Source organism: Antechinus flavipes, chromosome 4 (assembly GCF_016432865.1).
Source record: "Antechinus flavipes isolate AdamAnt ecotype Samford, QLD, Australia chromosome 4, AdamAnt_v2, whole genome shotgun sequence".
Lineage (NCBI taxonomy): Eukaryota > Metazoa > Chordata > Mammalia > Dasyuromorphia > Dasyuridae > Antechinus > Antechinus flavipes.
In genome coordinates this window covers 183,531,967-183,550,531 of record NC_067401.1, presented here as the reverse complement: position 1 = coordinate 183,550,531, position 18,565 = coordinate 183,531,967, and positions in this window count along the sequence as shown.

The window sequence follows — 18,565 nt, the reverse complement described above, 5'->3', positions numbered from 1 at the left end:
CTATAAAATGTTTTCTTTTTGCCCTCTTTGGCCTTCTGCTGTTGATATTTTGATAACCCCCACCTTGGGTTATTCTCACCGTCTGGATTTTCCACCTCTATTCAAATACAGCTTAGCACTGAATATCACATAACTGAAGTTGCAAGCAATACATTTACTGGGTACTCACTAAGCCCATCTTTTATCATATCTCTGTACCTTCTCTCAATGATATAACTTCCCATGAGTTCATTATAATCTCTGCTTTCACAGCTGACTCTTGCTATTTGTGATAGTTTTGTTTTATAAAGTCACTGAACACTGCGTTAGTGAATTCTGAATTCTGGGGGAAAATAGAGGGTTAGATTCTTGTGAGCTGCTGATTACTTTCTGGAATGACCTCATGTACAGATTCAAATTGGCAAATTTTCTCTTCTTTTTTCTGTATGTACCATATTGTTGGTTCATTTACATTGAACTCAGACTCATTACACTAACTCATGCCTGAATGAAGCTTATCTAGCACATGTATATTCTCAGTAATGCCTATTACAACATTTTTATGGTAAGGAACATAAGTAGCACTACTATTGGGAGCTATTGAAATCACTAATAAAAAGCACAACAGTCTGAAAAACATAACATTAAATGAGACATTTGTTTACAGCAGGACTTCTTACACTTTTCCTACCCACAACCCCTTTTTCACCTCCAAAATTTTTATGCTATCCGGGATATATGGATAAATAAGGTATACAAATCAAACATTTACTCATCATCATAATTTCATGACCCCCATATTCAGTTTCAACCTACAGTTTAAGAAGTTTGGGTTTATAATATAAAAGCTGAAACAAGTCAGAATGTCTCTTTATTTGACTTCAGCCTGGAACAAGTATATCCTGTGACTCATTTTTTGCCACTCTGGTCATGTTTATGAATGATCATGAAATCACTGCAAGTATTGTTCTTGAAATTATAAATACATTTTAATAGCAGGTGAATTTACAAATATAGAATGCACAAATGGATATGTATGATATGTGCAATACACACACAGACACCTCCAATCCATTATAATCTGTTTCTGGAAACATGCAGTGGTTACTGCATCTTCACTTTGATGTGCTATAGTTTGATGTCTCAAACTCAATCTATTCTAAGTAAAACACATTCACTTTTTCCTTAAACCCACTCTTCCTCCTAATTTCCCAATTCATTTTACCAAGGCTAGTGTTTCTAATACGATATTAAATAATAATGGTGATAGTGGGCAAACTTGCTTCACTCCAGATCTTACTGGGAAAGGTTCCAGTTTTCCCCCATTGCATATGATGCTTACTGATGCTTTTAAATATATGCTCCTGACTATTATAAGAAAAAGTCCATTTATTCCTATGCTCTCAAGTGTTTTTATTAGGAATGGATGTTGGATTTTATCAAATCTGCATTTTCAAAGATGCATTTTCTGCATCTATTGAGATGATCATATGCTTTTTGTTTGTTTGGTTATTGATATAGTCAATTATGCTAATATTTGCCTCCTTTCAGTACCTCAGGTTCCCAGCATTGAAATCCTCAACATTTCATTCTTAGCTCCCCATACCCAGTCATTTGCTTATTTCAATCAATTCTATAATCATATCACCTATACTCATCAAATATCATCATAGTCAGGCCTTAATCACTTCATTTTTATTGTCTACTTATATCTGGTCTCTCCATCCTCCATATAGCTGACGAAGTTATCTTACTAAGAATGAGTGTATTCTCTTCAGGGATATCATGTGACTTCTTTATTGTCTCTAGGTTAAAATATAAACTCTTTGTTTTAAGGAATTTTACAGATACTCTTCTTTTTCTTGTGTGTATCTCCTGTACCTAGCACATAGTATGGATTTAATAAATATTTATTGAGACTGACTGACTCTAGTCTACCTTATATTCCATACAGAACTTCATCTTCACAGTCTACTTTCCAAGTAGCTTACTTGCTCTTAGTGGATCTCAGTGTTCCATCTGCCCTCTTTAATGCTTTTTTTGCCTAGGCTATTTATAGAGTTTCCAAAATGGATCCTCTCTTCACCTATGCTCTTCAAATTCTCTAATACTTAAGAGATTTACCTTCTTGACCAAGAAACTTTTTCTAATTCTCCTAGTGGTTAGTATTTGGTCTCCTCCCAAATTATACAGTAGTTAGCTTTCTCTGGCCAATTTCTAAAGTCTCTTAGAATCCTGTCTAGAATGTCACTTTTTGCTTCACTGCTTCTGATTCTCAGCATCGTATCCACAGATAGATTATTGACATCAGTGATGATATTCAGTAAATCCCAGCGTGCACATGCATACACATACACACATACACACATATGGTTTTTTTCAAATCTGTAACCTGTCCTTCTCTTCCCCTCTCCCATCCTTTTAATTCTGTAATTCTGTAATATTCATGTCAGGAATCTTTCATGCTGAAAACTTTCAGTCCCACGATGTACCCATCTAGACCTTGTCAGTCCTTGGCACCTCATGTGCAAGGTTAGAATGATCCAAGAAATGAAAAACCAGTCATGTCTGAACAAAACTTTGATCCGCCCTATAAATTCCCTGGTCCTTACTTTTTCACTAAGTTGTCCTCGTGAGCAAAGAATGAGAGTGAGTACTCAAGCATCCCATCAAGTAAGGAAGAATCATGAAAGTTTAGTATATTATATACTTTTTTTTGCATTTTTCTTTTTCTTTTAAATTTTTATTTAATAATTACTTTATATTGATAGAATCCATGCCAGGGTAATTTTTTTACAACATTATCCCTTGCACTCATTTCTGTTCCAATTTTTCCCCTCCCTCCCTCCATCCCCTCCCTTAGATGGCAAACAGTTTTATATATGTTAGATATGTTGCAGTATATCCTAGATACAATATATGTTTGCAGAACCGAACAGTTCTCTTGTTGCACAGGGAGAATTGGATTCAGAAGGTATAAATAACCTGGGAAGAAAAAGAAAAATGCAGATACTTCACATTCGTTTCCCAGTGTTCTTTCTTCGGGTGTAGCTGCTTCTGTCCGTCATTTATCAATTGAAACTCAGTTAGGTCTCTTTGTCAAAGAAGTCCACTTCCATCAAAATATGTCCTCATACAATATCATTGTCGAAGTGTATAATGATCTCCTGGTTCTGCTCATTTCACTTAGCATCAGTTCATGTAAATCTCGCCAGTCCTCTCTGTATTCATCCTGCTGGTCATTTCTTACAGAACAATAATATTCCATAACATTCATATACCACAATTTACCCAGCCATTCTCCAATTGATGGGCATCCATTCATTTTTCAGTTTCTAGCCACTACAAACAGGGCTGCTACAAACATTTTGGCACATACAGGTCGCTTTCCCTTTAGTATTTCTTTGGGATATAAGCCCAATAGAAACACTGCTGGGTCAAAAGGTATGCACAATTTGATAACTTTTGGGGCATAATTCCAGATTGCTCTCCAGAATGGTTGGATTTGTTCACAACTCCACCAACAATGCATCAGTGTCCCAGTTTTCCCGCATCCCCTCCAACATTCATCATTATTTTTTCCTGTCCTTAGCCAATCTGACAGGTGTGTAGTGGTATCTCAGAGTTGTTTTAATTTGCATTTCTCTGATCAATAATGATTTGGAACACTCTTTCATATGAGTGGTAATAGTTTCAATTTCATCCTCTGAAAATTGTCTGTTCATATCCTTTGACCATTTATCAATTGGAGAATGGCTTGATTTCTTATAAATTTGAGTCAGGTCTCTATATATTTTGGAAATGAAGCCTTTATCAGAACCTTTAACTATGAAGATGTTTTCCCAGTTTGTTGCTTCCCTTCTAATCTTGTTTGCATTAGTTTTATTTGTAGAAAGGCTTTTTAATTTGATGTAATCAAAATTTTCTATTTTGTGATCAGTAATGGTCTCTAGTTCATCTTTGGTCACAAATTTCTTTCTCCTCCACAAGTCTGAGAGATAAACTATCCTATGTTCCTCTAATTTATTTATAATCTCGTTATTTATGCCTAGGTCATGGACCCATTTTGATCTTATCTTGGTATATGGTGTTAAGTGTGGGTCCATGCCTAATTTCTGCCATACTAATTTCCAATTATCCCAGCAGTTTTTATCAAATAATGAATTCTTATCCCAGAAGTTAGGGTCTTTGGATTTGTCAAACACTAGATTGTTATAGTTGACTATTCTGTCTTGTGAACCTAACCTTTTCCACTGATCCACTAATCTATTTCTTAGCTAATACCAAATGGTTTTGGTGACTGCTGCTTTATAATATAATTTTAGATCAGGTACAGCTAGGCCACCTTCATTTGATTTTTTTTTTTCATTAATTCCCTTGAGATTCTCGACTTTTTATTGTTCCATATGAATTTTGTTGTTATTTTTTCTAGATCATTAAAATATTTTCTTGGAAGTCTGATTGGTATAGCACTAAATAAATAGATTAGTTTAGGGAGTATTGTCATCTTTATTATGTTCGCTTGGCCGATCCAAGAGCACTTAATATTTTTCCAATTATTTAAGTCTGACTTTATTTGTGTGGAGTCTTTTTTATAATTTTGCTCATATAATTCCTGACTTTCCTTTGGTAGATAGATTCCCAAATATTTTATGGTATCAACAGTTATTCTGAATGGGATTTCTCTTTGTATCTCTTGCTGTTGGGTTTTGTTGGTGATGTATAAAAATGCAGAGGATTTATGGGGATTTATTTTGTAGCCAGCTACTTTGCTAAAATTATGAATTATTTCTAATAGCTTTTTAGTAGAATCTCTGGGGTTCTCTAGGTATACCATCATATCATCTGCAAAGAGTGATAGTTTGGTTTCCTCATTGTCTACTCTAATTCCTTTAATATCTTTCTCGACTCTTATTGCCGAGGCTAGTGTTTCTAATACGATATTAAATAATAATGGTGATAGTGGGCAACCTTGCTTCACTCCAGATCTTACTGGGAAAGGTTCCAGTTTTTCCCTATTGCATATGATGCTTACTGATGGTTTTAAATATATGCTCCTGACTATTTTAAGAAAAAGTCCATTTATTCCTATGCTCTCAAGTGTTTTTATTAGGAATGGATGTTGGATTTTATCAAATGCTTTTTCTGCATCTATTGAGATGATCATATGGTTTTTGTTTGTTTGGTTATTGATATAGTCCATTATGCTAATAGTTTTCCTAATATTGAACCAGCCCTGCATTCCTGGTATAAATCCTACTTGGTCATAGTGTATTATCCTGGGGATGATTTTCTGTAATCTTTTTGCTAATATTTTATTTAAGATTTTAGCATCAATATTCATTAGGGAGATTGGTCCATAATTTTCTTTCTCTATTTTCAGCCTACCTGGTTTAGGTATCAGTACCATGTCTGTGTCATAAAAGGAGTTTGGTAGGACTCCTTCAATCCCTATTTTTTCAAATAGTTTATTTAGCATTGGAGTTAATTGTTCTTTAAATGTTTGGTAGAATTCACATGTAAATCCATCTGGTCCTGGGGATTTTTTCTTAGGGAGTTGATTGATAGTTTGTTCTATTTCTTTTTCTGAGATGGGAGTGTTTAGGATATTTACTTCTTCCTCTGTTAGTTTGGGCAAGCTATATTTTTGGAGGTATTTTTCTATTTCATTTAAGTTGTCGAATTTATTGGCATAAAGTTGGGCAAAATAACTCCTAATTATTGCTCTAATTTTCTCTTCGTTAGTGGCGAGTTCTCCCTTTTCATTTTTAAGACTAACAATTTGATTTTCCTCTTTCCTTTTTTTAATCAGATTTACTAAGGGTTTGTCTATTTTGTTGGTTTTTTCATAGAACCAACTCTTAGTTTTATTAATTAATTCAATAGTTTTTTTACTTTCAATTTTATTGATCTCTCCTTTTATTTTTAGAATTTCAAGTTTAGTGTTTGACTGGGGGTTTTTAATTTGTTCCTTTTCTAGCATTTTTAGTTGTAACCCCAATTCATTGACCTTCTCTTTCTCTATTTTATACAAATAGGCCTCTAGAGATATGAAATTTCCCCTTATTACCACATACCACCATTTTGGTATGATGTCTCATTATTATCGTTTTCTTGGGTGAAGTTATTAATTATGTCTATGATTTGCTGTTTCACCCAATCATTCTTTAGTATGAGATTATTTAGTTTCCAATTATTTTTTGGTCTACTTCCCCCTGGCTTTTTGTTGAATGTAATTTTCATTGCATCGTGGTCTGAAAAGGATGCATTTACTATTTCTGCCTTACTGCATTTGAGTTTGAGGTTTTTATGTCCTAATATATGGTCAATTTTTGTATAGGTTCCATGAACTGCTGAAAAGAAAGTGTATTCCTTTCTGTCTCCATTACATTTTCTCCAGAGATCTATCATATGTAACTTTTCTAGTATTCTATTTACCTCTTTGACTTCTTTCTTATTTATTTTGTGGTTTGATTTACCTAATTCTGAGAGTGCAAGGTTAAGATCTCCCACTATTATAGTTTTACTGTCTATTTCTTCTTGCAGCTCTCTTAATTTCTCTTTTAAGAATTTAGATGCTACACCACTTGGTGCATATATGTTTAATATAGATAGTGCTTCATTATCCATGCTACCCTTTAGCAAGATATAGTGCCCTTCCTTATCTCTTTTAATTAGATCAATTTTTGCTTTAGCTTGATCTGAGATCAGGATGGCTACTCCTGCTTTTTTGACTTGACCTGAAGCATAGTAGATTTTGCTCCAACCTTTTACCTTTAACCTGCATGTATCTCCCTGCTTCAGGTGTGTTTCCTGTAAACAACATATTGTAGGATTCTGGCTTTTAATCCATTCTGCTAACCGCTTCCTCTTTATGGAGGAGTTTACCCCGTTCACATTTATGGTTAGAATGACCAATTCTGTATTACTTGCCATCTTGTTAACCCCGGTTTATGCTTTTCTCTCTTCTTTCCCCCTTACCCCCCTTTCCAGTATTAAGCTTGTGAGCACCACTTGCTTCTCACAGCCCTCCCTTTTTAGTATTCCTCCCCCTGCCTTAGAGTTCCTCCCCCTATCTTACCCCTTTCCCTCCCAGTTTTGGTATTCCCTTCCACTTAGCTTATTCCTTCCCTTTTCACTTTTCCCTTCTCACTTTTCAGTGAGGTGGGAGAAGTTTCACCATAGATTGAATATGTCTAAAATTTTTCTCTTAAAGCCAATTCTGAAGGCAGTAAGATACCCACTATATTCATCCCCCTCCATTCTTTCTCTCAGATATAATAGGTTTCCCATGCCTCTTCATGAGATATACTACCCCCACTTTACCCTTTTTCTGGTACAATGTCCTTTCCACATCAGTTTCTAGAACAAGGTATACATGTATTCTTTATACATCTTTATAGCTGAAATATAGTTCCCAAGATTAATCTTTACCTTTTTAGATTTCTCTTGAGTTCTGTATTTGTAGATCAAATTTTTTGTTAAGTTCTGGCTTTTTCATCAAAAAAAGTGAAATTCGCTTACTTCGTTGAATGTCCATCTTCTTCCCTGGAAAAAGATGCTCATTCTCGCTGGGTAAGTTATTTTTGGTTGCATACCAAGTTCCTTAGCCTTTCGGAATATCATATTCCAGGCCCTTCGATCTTTTAATGTGGATGCTGCCAGATCCTGGGTGATCCTTATTGTGGCTCCTTGATACTTGAATTGGGTTTTTCTAGCCGCTTGCAATATTTTCTCCTTCGTCTGAGGGTTCTGGCATTTGGCCACTATATTCCTTGGTGTTTTGATTTTAGGATCCCTTTCAGTGGGTGATCGATGAATCCTTTCAATGTTTATTTTTTCCTCTGTTCCTATGACTTCTGGGCAGTTCTCTTTGATAATTTCCTGGAAAATAGTGTCCAGGCTCTTTTTTTCATCATGCTTTTCTGGAAGTCCAATGATTCTCAGATTGTCTCTCCTGGATCTGTTTTCCAGGTCTGTTGTCTTCCCCAGAAGGTATTTCACATTCTTTTCCATTGTTTGATTTTTTTGGATTTGCTTGACTGATTCTTCTTGTCTCCTCGAGTCATTCAATTCCAATTGTTCAATTCTGATTTTCAGTGAAGTATTTTCTTCACTCACTCTTTTAAAATCTTTTTCTAATTGTCCCATTGAGTTCTTTTGTTCTATGGAATTTTTTTCCATTTCGCCAAATTTGTTTTTTAGAGAGCTATTTTCTGTTTCCAGTTCACCAATCCTATTTTTCAAAGATTTTATTTCTTTATCCACTCTCTCTTTAGCTGAGTGGGATGACTTCTCCAGGCTCTTTTGCCAAGCCTCCCTCTCCTTTTCCCATTTTTCTTCTAGCTCCCTTGTGAGAGCCTTTTTAATTTAAATTCAAATTGAACAAGGGCAATCCAGCAAAGTTGTAAGAGGCCAAGAAATAATCAAACAAAATAGAATAAAAAAATAGAAGAGAGTGTGAAATATCTCATTAAGAAAAACAACTGATCTGGGGAACAAATCAAGAAGAGAAAACAAGAATAATTGGACTAGTTTTCAAAAACCAAAAAAAGAATCTTGATATAATAAAACAAACAAAAAAAATTAAAGAAAATTGTCCTGAATTGTGGAAAGTAGAAATAGAAAAAATACCCACTGAACATCACCTTAGTGATCCTATAAGAAAAACCTATAGGAGTATCATGGCCAAATTTCAACATCCCCATGTCAAAAAGAAAATATTACAAGCAACAAGAAAAAAAAAAAAAAAACAATTCAAATATGGTAGAGTCATAGTTAAGAATCACACAAGACCAACAGTGGCTACATTAAAAAACTGCAGTTCTTGGAACACTATAAATTGAGGAGCAAAAGAATTGGGGTTTCAGCCAAAAATATTATATCCAGCAAATAAACCTGAATGGGAAAAAATGGACATCTGATGAATTGCTATACTTTCAGGATTTTGTTGCAAAAAGAGGTGAACTTAATGGAAAAATTGACATAAAAGATCTAAGAGAAATATAATATCAAAGACTAATTATAAACAGAAATATAACATCAAAGACTAATTATAAGGGACTCAATAAGGACAAACTAATTTTTTAAAAGTGGAAATGTAAACCATATGGCATTAGTAATTGGGTAGCTCAAAAGAAAGATTGGAATAGAGCTGATATGATGTGATTATAAAAAGGAAAACCATGTAGGAAAAGGTAAAAATGGTAATTATTTTATACAAATAGGGTGGAAGAGGAAGGATGGACAGAAGAATTGGATGGGGAGGAGGGAATAAAGTTCTGGAATCCTACTCACATGAGGAGTGAGTCAAAGAGGGGAACAATACATGTATATGAAAAGGGTATATAGTTTTCTAAAGTTTTTCTAAGTTTTTTAAATTCAGAAAATGAGAGTAAAGGAATAATGAAGGGGGGAAGATAAGGGGAAATAAAGGATTTTTTAAGGGGAACCTTACATCAGATCTCAGTTAAAGAAAAAATAACATATATATGTAGAAGGGAATAAAAGTCTTCTAAATTTATAAAGAAATAAGGGTATGAGAAGGGTGTGTGGATTAACAGGAATGGGGTAAAGGAGTGTAGACTAACAGGAATGGGATAAAGAAGGAATAACAGGGCAAAAGGAAAGGATAGGGGGAGAGGATAAGGGAAAGATACTGGGGGAGAGAGTAATAAGAGGTAGCAGGAAGAAGGCAGGATAAGTGACAGGAGGTAGCAGGTAAAAATAAAGCAGAAGAGTTAGGAAGAATAGGAATTAAGAAATAATATAGATCAAGAGGAAAACTTACTTTATTAAAAAGAAAAAAAGAAGAGTAGTAATCATGATCTCAAAGAAAGTTAAAGCTGAAATAGGTTTAATGAAGGAAGGAAAATAGGGAAACTACACCACATGTTAGCCATACTAATAATTATTGTTTTAGAGTATTTAAACAGTATAAGAGTAGAATATTGCTGTGGTGTTTATGGAAAGACATGGACTTGTGTAGGAAGGTATTATACATCTTCAGAGAGCAAACAAGCGCAGTATAGTCTTATGTAGAGGCAATGTAATGTGTGTATTTATATGTATTTTATGTATATACATAATTTGCATGTATATGCATATATACATACATACATAAATACACCATACTTAATTATAGCCTTCTTGGTGAGTGGGCAAGAAAGGGGAAAAAAGGAATAAAGTAAAAATTGCATAACAGAGAACAAAAGAACATCTATAAGCAAAGAAAAGATGTTCTCCTTTTGATCTGATGTTTCTTGTGCAGCATGACAAATATATGTTTAGAAGAATTGCAATTCTTAGGAAAATGGAAAGAGAGGGAGAAAATTTTGGAATACAAGCTTTTGCAAGGGTAAATGTTGAAAACTATCTTTGCTTGTGTTTGGAAAATTAAAATACTATTAAAATAAGAAAAAGTTCATTTTTTAAATCATTTTATTACTATTTTTGTATTATTGTGTACTTGAAAAATATCAAATAAGAATTTCCTTATCCACAGAATAGGAAAAAAGATTGTCCACAATACTATGAATCTGTTATATACAGCTTAAAAAATAATATGTTAGTTTCATAGCTATCCTGATCATCTATGTCTCTTTCTGAGTCTCCTTTTTTCTCCTTTATGCATCTCTTAAAATGCTACAATTATTTTCTCTCTCTTGTTATGGGCCAGAACTTGAAGAAAGGTACTAAATGGAATTGAGGAGACAATGGTTAAATCTAGTTTAGCATTGATTTAATCCTACAACAGAGAATGGTTTCCTAGTGATATGATTGATTTATACTCAGTGTGGAACATATAAGCAGGGACTGAGAGCCAAAGAGAAGAACCTGGCAGAGGTGGAGAAGCCAAAGGAATATTTATTTTGAATCTACATCCTGTAGAAAAGTGTCCCAGCCCACTGACTAATCTATATGTCCACTCTTCAGTGGCTGTGACTAGGCCAGCTAACCTGCCTTCAGGCTCCAACTGGATTACACAGAGACAGACTGACCAGAGGTGAGGTCAGAGAGTGTTAGCATAATCATGTTTATATCCCCTATTAGTAGGGGGGGTTCTCTAGGAGCCAGAGGGATTGGGTCATCTAGGATTGGTCCATGGAGAAGAGGGAGGCGTGTAAGGCTCCCCGAATACTAAGGAGGGAGGTGTGGCACTTGCAATGGTGTGTGGCACCTCTTAGGGCTAGCCTTACCTCCACATAACACTCACCTGCACCTCTACTTCTTAGCCCTCACATACCATCCCTGTGTCCTGTTCCTCATTCTGCTCCCATTACATCTCCCTCTTTTTTATTAAGACTGAGTGTTCTCATGTTGATGAATGACAAGCTCTTTCTTAAGCACCTCTATAGAATTTTTAAGAATATGTATAAAAGGATCCTAGCAAAGTAGGCAAAAGCAAAAGAAGCAACAATACAAAAATGGCTACATAGAGCCCATGGGATATAATAGAAGGGGATGGGAAAGGAAGTATGTTGGATCCAATCACTAAGCCGGTCCAGCAAAAGTGGTCATCTGTTCACTATGGCATTGTCTCAGAGGTTTCCTGGGTCATCTCCTTCTCTTCTTCTTCAGTCCCGGTTTTAATAGGGGCAACTTTCCTTGTTCTTCTTTCTGGAATCCATCAGGACCTGCAAAACATAAATATCCCAGCCCTCTCCAAAGCATTAAGGATGGACCTTGTCAATGTTCTTCCTCGTCCTTCCAAAGTACCTTTTGTATGTTTTCTGGCACTTGAAGTACTGTTTTCATGGGGCCTAGTTTTCTGTCCTGTCTATAAGATTGTGCCAAATGTATCATTCCTGGAGAGAGACCAATATCCCTGTCCAGGCACAAAAACTGTAAGCATATAAGGCCTTATACACATTCATCTGGGGAGCCATCAGGGATTCTACTTCCTCCCCTTTTCTGTTTAACAAGAGTGGCCTTCAAAGTACGATGGACCTGTTCCACTAGGGCCTGACCCTTTGGGTTATAGGTAATCCCAGTAACATCTTTAATGGTAAATGTGGCAAAGAAGATGGCCATCTGCTTAGAGGTATAAGCTGGACCAGGTGTCAGTCTTTATGGTATTAGGAATTCCATGAGAGGAGAAGCAAAATGACTAAAGAAGTGTTCTCATGGAGGCCACCGTGGCCCAAAGGAATTTAGAAAAAGTGTCAATACAAACCTGGATGGCCACACGGCCCACATGTGTCACATCCATTTGCCACAAATCATTGGGGAACAAATCCCAGGGATTAGCTCCTTTGCTAGATGGAGGAGGGAGAAAAGGAACACACTGAATGCACTGTTTCACTGTCTGTCAAGCTTGTTCCTGGGTGAGGCCATAAAGATGATGTAGAGAATTAGTGGGTAAGTGGAGAAATTCATGGGCACATTCAGGGGGTGTGGCAACTGTGAGAAGGGAGCATTGTAAAGCACGGTCCGCCACTTCATTGCCAGCAAAAATGCCAGTCACTTGGACCATATAGTTGTATAGTGTCTACAAATGCTTGGGCTGTTTTTAAATCAATTTCTAATACTGCTTGTTTTACTATTCTTTAAACTTCTTTCCCTGGCACCTAGTTTGTCCCATACCAAACATTCCACTCACTAGAGCAGAGTTCTGTCTCCCTTCTCATCTTGTAGACCCGCTATGTAGTGTGGTCCTAGTCACATGGTCCCTGTACAGGGCGCCACTTGTCCCAGCCCACTGCCTGATCTATATGCCCACCCTTTGGTGGCCGCGACTAGGCCAGCTCACCTGCATTCAGGCTCCAACTCAGATCACACAGAGACAGACTGACCAGGAGATAGAAGTGAGGCTAGAGAGAGTTTATTTTTAGCACAGCCTCACTTATATCACCTGTTAGTAGTGAGGTCCTCTAGGAGCCAGAGAGGTTGGGTCATCTAAGGATTGGAACATGGAGAAGGAAGGAGGCATGCAAGGCTTCCTGAGCACTAAGAAGGGAGGTATGGCACTTGCAGTGGCGAGTGCTGCCTCTTAGGGCTAGCCCTATCTCCACATAACACTTGCCTGAACCTCTACCTCTGAGCTCTCACATATCATCCCTATGCCCTGTTCTGCATTCTGCTCCTGTTACAAAAAAGGAGAGAAAAGGGGAAAATGGAAAATAGCTGGCTACCTCTGGTCCTTCATTGTAAGGAGAGCTTTTTGTTTTTTTTTTAAACTTTTTATTGACAGAACCCATGCCAGAGTAATTTTTTACAGCATTATCCCTTGCACTCATTTCTGTTCCGATTTTTCCCCTTCCTCCCTCTACCCCTTCCCCTAGATGGCAAGCAGTCCTTTATATGTTAAATAGGTTATAGTATATCCTAGATACAATATATGTGTGCAGAACCGAACAATTCTCTTGTTGCACAGGGAGAACTGGATTCAGAAGGTATAAATAACCTGAGAAGAAAAACAGAAATGCAAACAGTTTATATTCATTTCCCAGTGTTCTTTCTTTGGGTGTAGCTGCTTCTGTCCATCCTTGATCAATTGAAACTGAATTAGCTCTCTTTACCGAAGAGATCCACTTCCATCAGAATACATCCTCAAACAGTATCATTGTTGAGGTATATAATGATCTCCTAGTTCTGCTCATTTCACTTAGCATCAGTTCATGTAAGTCTCGCCAGTCCTCTCTGTATTCATCCTGATGGTCATTCCTTACAGAACAATAATATTCCATAACGTTCATATACCACAATTTACCCAACCATTCTCCAATTGATGGGCATCCATTCATTTTCCAGCTTCTAGCCACTACAAACAGGGCTGCCACAAACATTTTGGCACATACAGGTCCCTTTCCCTTCTTTAGTATCTCTTTGGGGTATAAGCCCAGTAGAAACACTGCTGGATCAAAGGGTATGCACAGTTTGATAACTTTTTGAGCATAGTTCCAAATTGCTCTGTAAGGAGAGCTTTTAATGGATAATTTCATAGACATTGTGTCACATGAAAGATTAGACTATGGTCAATAACTTGTAGATAAATATAATCAAATGGTGTTTCATAATGTTTTTTTTGTATATAAAAATTCAGCATTCTTGTTTTAGGATGAAAAATGCTCTGAGGTAAACTATATATTAGAAAAATTTTTAAAAGAGCATTTAGCATGTAAATCTCTCTGTGATCAATTAAAATGGCTAAACTTTTTACTAAAAACTCTATGTTTTTGAGTAAGTTCTGTAGGCAAGAGCTCAAGCTTGTTTCTCTTGCAACTTTTCATTACTGAAAGCCTGTCTTCTAGTAATATTAACCTCACCAAACTAAAGTCTAACTCATGGAATATTATATCAAGGGGAGATTGTTTGACATTTCTCAGACAAGCCAAAGGAAAAATCCTAACTGTGTCTACTCCTTAATAATATATAAATCCTTTTTCTTCAGTCAGTCAGTTGTGAGCCTTCTAAATATTGTTTAATCTGAAATCTGACTTAGTTTATTTACATCTAGAAAATATTTAACTAGGTTTGTTTCTTTAAAGTATATCTGAGATTATGATTAGGCTTAGTCTTTTTGACATGATTTTATAAATGTCTTTTAAAAATATTATGACCTAAGAGAATATATGAGATTATAATATATAAATGAATTAGTTCACTATCAGACATAACTTTATCTATTAGAAATCTTGCTAGACTCCTAATTGGGGGTTCAGATTTCTTATTTTTGTTTGAGAACTGAACCTGTACATAATAAAACTTAGGTTTTTGCTATTTTATAATTTCTGTGTTGTGATAGAACTATTTCAGCAGCAGTTACATGCCATATGAACTCCAACAATCTATTTGTATTTGGAGATTTGTGAATGAGCTTGAGCCCCTAGCTATTGTTTTCCTACATAAAGAAAAATAATGCAGTAATGGAAGTTCTATAGGGCAGCTAGGTACAGCAGTGACTAGAGTGCCAGAGTTAGTAAAATTTGAGTACAAATCTAGCCTCAGACACTTACTAGCTATGTGACCCTAGACAAATCAATTAACCCTGTTTTCCTCAGTTTACTTATCTGTGAAATAAGCTGGAAAAGGAACCACTATGGTATTTTTGCCAAAATAGCCTCCAAAGGGGTCATAAATAATTAGACATAACTGAAAATGACTAAACAACTGGAAGTTACAAGAGGGTTTCTCCTTAAATAAAGGTCAACCTTTTGTTTGGAGGCAGGATTCTGGAGAGGAAGAAAAAATATTACTAAAAGGTGTGAAAATAGAATGGTTAATGACCTTATTTGATTTGATTTACTTACCTTGATTTTCTTGAGCTACTTTACTATCTAGAGGCCTGCCTGACCTTACCCAGATCAGAATCAGCCAAATAGGAGGCATGCTGAGCCCCTCAACTGGACATAACAGAGATCTTTTGGAGGGTTTGGTTGCTGAATATAGAACTCCCCCTGTCATGCTAGCAGTTACAGAACCAGCTCAGACTGGCTCACACCAACTCCCAGTGAACTAAGGGATCTCTGGGGAGCTTTCACTGTGTCTCATTTCCCCATCCTCAAAGAATATCTTCTAATCTCTAAGACCAGACCAGACCAGGGACCAAACTTGATTAGGCCACCATGCAACTTCTGAGAAATAGCCCAGCTCAGAGGACCAACAGTCAAATCTAATTGGGCCATGGTGTGATTAATCCTGTCCTCACTTGAGGTTTTTCCCTTTACAACCCCTGCTGCCTACCCCCACATCTAAGCTCAATTCTAATTGTAGCTCTGCACACATGCCCACCTACTTGAGAGGAATAAAGACATATATAGGACAATTTTAGACCAAACTCTGAGTTGACATTGGTGCCATGATTCAGATAAGATGGCAGTCTAGAGGTGGGACTCTTCCCCTGACAGCACCCTAGGACCCATTATTCTGATTCTGGTGGGTAGATGAGTCTCTTCTGATTGGCCTCCTGCTGGTACAGTCCTCTCTGAGCCACATGGCCTGGATATCCTCTGAAGGTAAGGATATTCTCTATAATTTGGTCATGGGTCAGTCAGAATTTAAAATTAAAAGCCTGACCAGCCAGACAGTTCTAACTGTAGATCCACATTCATACCCACCCCTTGAGAGGAATAAACTCTGTTTGGTCCCTGGTCTGTCCTTAGACTGAACTCTGAAGTTCACAAAGTGTTCAATAACACTGACTGAGGTGATCTTCACTTCCTGGAAGGCCATTTGGGTTAGATTTCAATTTCCCCTCAAGGTTCTCTCTCTGCTAAAGGCTCTCCACCATATTGTTCCTTCAGTTGTAGGGGTCTGCCTCCTTGCACCCAAAGGTTTATTAAAAATTGGATTTTCTTTCACAAAGGAATATTTACTTCAGAAGGTATAATCCAACACATGAGGCTTAATTCTTCTCCCATTTTGTACTATTTCAACCTCTTAAATAGGGGAAATAAATTGTAGCTTAATTTCTGTTGGCCAAAATCTGAATTCCAAGTGCAAAAGCGCTCTCAGGCTCAGATCCCCTGGGTTCTCAGGGCTTCCATGCCTGACAGGCTGGCAGTCAGCCCCATCCTTCTTCTAGAGTCAGGGCTTAAACTTCCTGGGCCAGTGAGGATCACCTCAGATGCATAAAACTGAGGAGGAAAAAGAATAGAAAAAAACATCCCCAGGCCTATTTCTCTAAGGGGAGGATAAAGGGAGAGTGGAGAAAGGAAGCCCTTTCCCTTTACCTATTCAGTTCATGACAAGCACTGCTAATGAACTGAGATCTTCATCCTCTGAACAAAGTAGGAAAGAAGAACGCAGAAAAAGAATATGGCTGAAGAGATTGATACCTTACCAATTTTAAAGATGGTAGTATCTAATCAACAAAAGCTATACCTGTTCAACTCTAGATGACTAAGAACTAAGAAACTTCCATGTTAGGTATCTTGTACATGCTTCAAAGGCCCCTTCATATTTGTTAATCTGGGCATTCCCAGATAAACCCAGTTTATATATTCCCAATACCATCTCCTCCTTATTGAAATTTGCTGTACTATGTAGGTACTTTTTAAAAAGTTTAATCACAGTCCTCATCTCAAATTCACTTTAGTTTTCTGTGTTCTCTGGAGAGGCATCAGAAGTGTCCTTTCACTTACTTCCTTAATGCTAAACAGTAAAGTCTCAAGATAGCCATATTATCATATGCAATCCCATAAGCACAGATGAAAATCACAATTATCTCTAAATACAAATTGTAGATTCACAGAAAAGGAATATTTCACTAAAATCTCCAGATAAGCCAACAAAATAAGAAGTATTTTACCAATTTTACAAATTTTGTTTAGTCTTATTAGCTCTATAGGACCGTTCTCAGTTCATAAGCAAAAGAAAAAGAAGACTGGCTTCTGTTTCAAACAGAAACTTGGTTCACACTGAGCTTTCCCAGCCATATAAAGTTCTCCTTCTAGGAAGTTGCTCCTTTTTCAAATGAAACCCTAACAATAATTCCATTGGTACCTAAAAGCCATCTAATTGAGGTCTGCATAAAATATGTCTCTTTCTACATTGGAGCACACTGAAATTCTCCAAAACTCCCTCTAGCAATCCCCAAAGAGGTCCAAGCAATTTCCTCTAGGCCCCTATCCCAAAGGACATGTAATTTTTCTATGGTTGCTTGCTACTGTCAAAACAAATACTCACTCATTAGGACAAGAGGGCAAGTAGGCTTAGCTAGAAATATAGCTAAGAATATTAGTTATTTGTACATTTTAAGCACAAAAATTTCATACAAAGTTGTAGGGCATTTTGCTTTCACAAAAGGTAAACAATGAAGAACTGTTTAAATGTAAAAAGAATAATATGATCATTTCTATTAGACAGAGCTAGTAATTCCAGATTTCTCACATTAACTTAATATCAAAATTTATCCAGGATTCAATAGTAAAGAACATATTGTATATCAAACTTTATTCAGAATTCAAGAATACAAAAATCATCAGACAAGTAATCAACAAACGACAATTTTTCAAAATTACATTAATAGAACTGATTTGTGAATTGTTAGATTAATTATCTGAAATAAAAGATTTGGAGGCACAACATTTCTGAATATAATAATTTAATTAGCAAAGCCTGTATTTGTAAATCAAATCAGGTCTACTGATGCCTCAAAAGTGAGAGACAAAAGAATGATTTCCAGAAATTATTTTTGTAACAGTTGCCAGAAAGGGAAACCCAACTTTAGAATATTATATTACTCAACTTATACTTAACCTCCAGTTCAAAAAAAAGACTGGAAAGAGGAAATTCACCTTTTGTTAATTCCCTTTCTCCAGCTGCCTTTTTTAAAAAGTCTTATAATTCAATGATTATTTCATTCCTACAAAGATATATGTCTTACTCTAAATGGTAAAGGGAATGTCTGTGTTGACATAATTTAGCTATTAGGGCTAAGCTTTTCCTAAAGAAGGAAACTTAATTTTTCAATTAAACTAAAAATAAATCAAAGTTTCTTCTTTTCATAGATAATGCACACTAGGTAAATAAAATATCAACTATATATTTACAGTCTGAATTTTTATTTTATTTTACTTGCCAAATTTCTCAGAGTCTCTCAATATGGGATATCTGGAATCCAAGGCAGATAATTTCTCCAGAG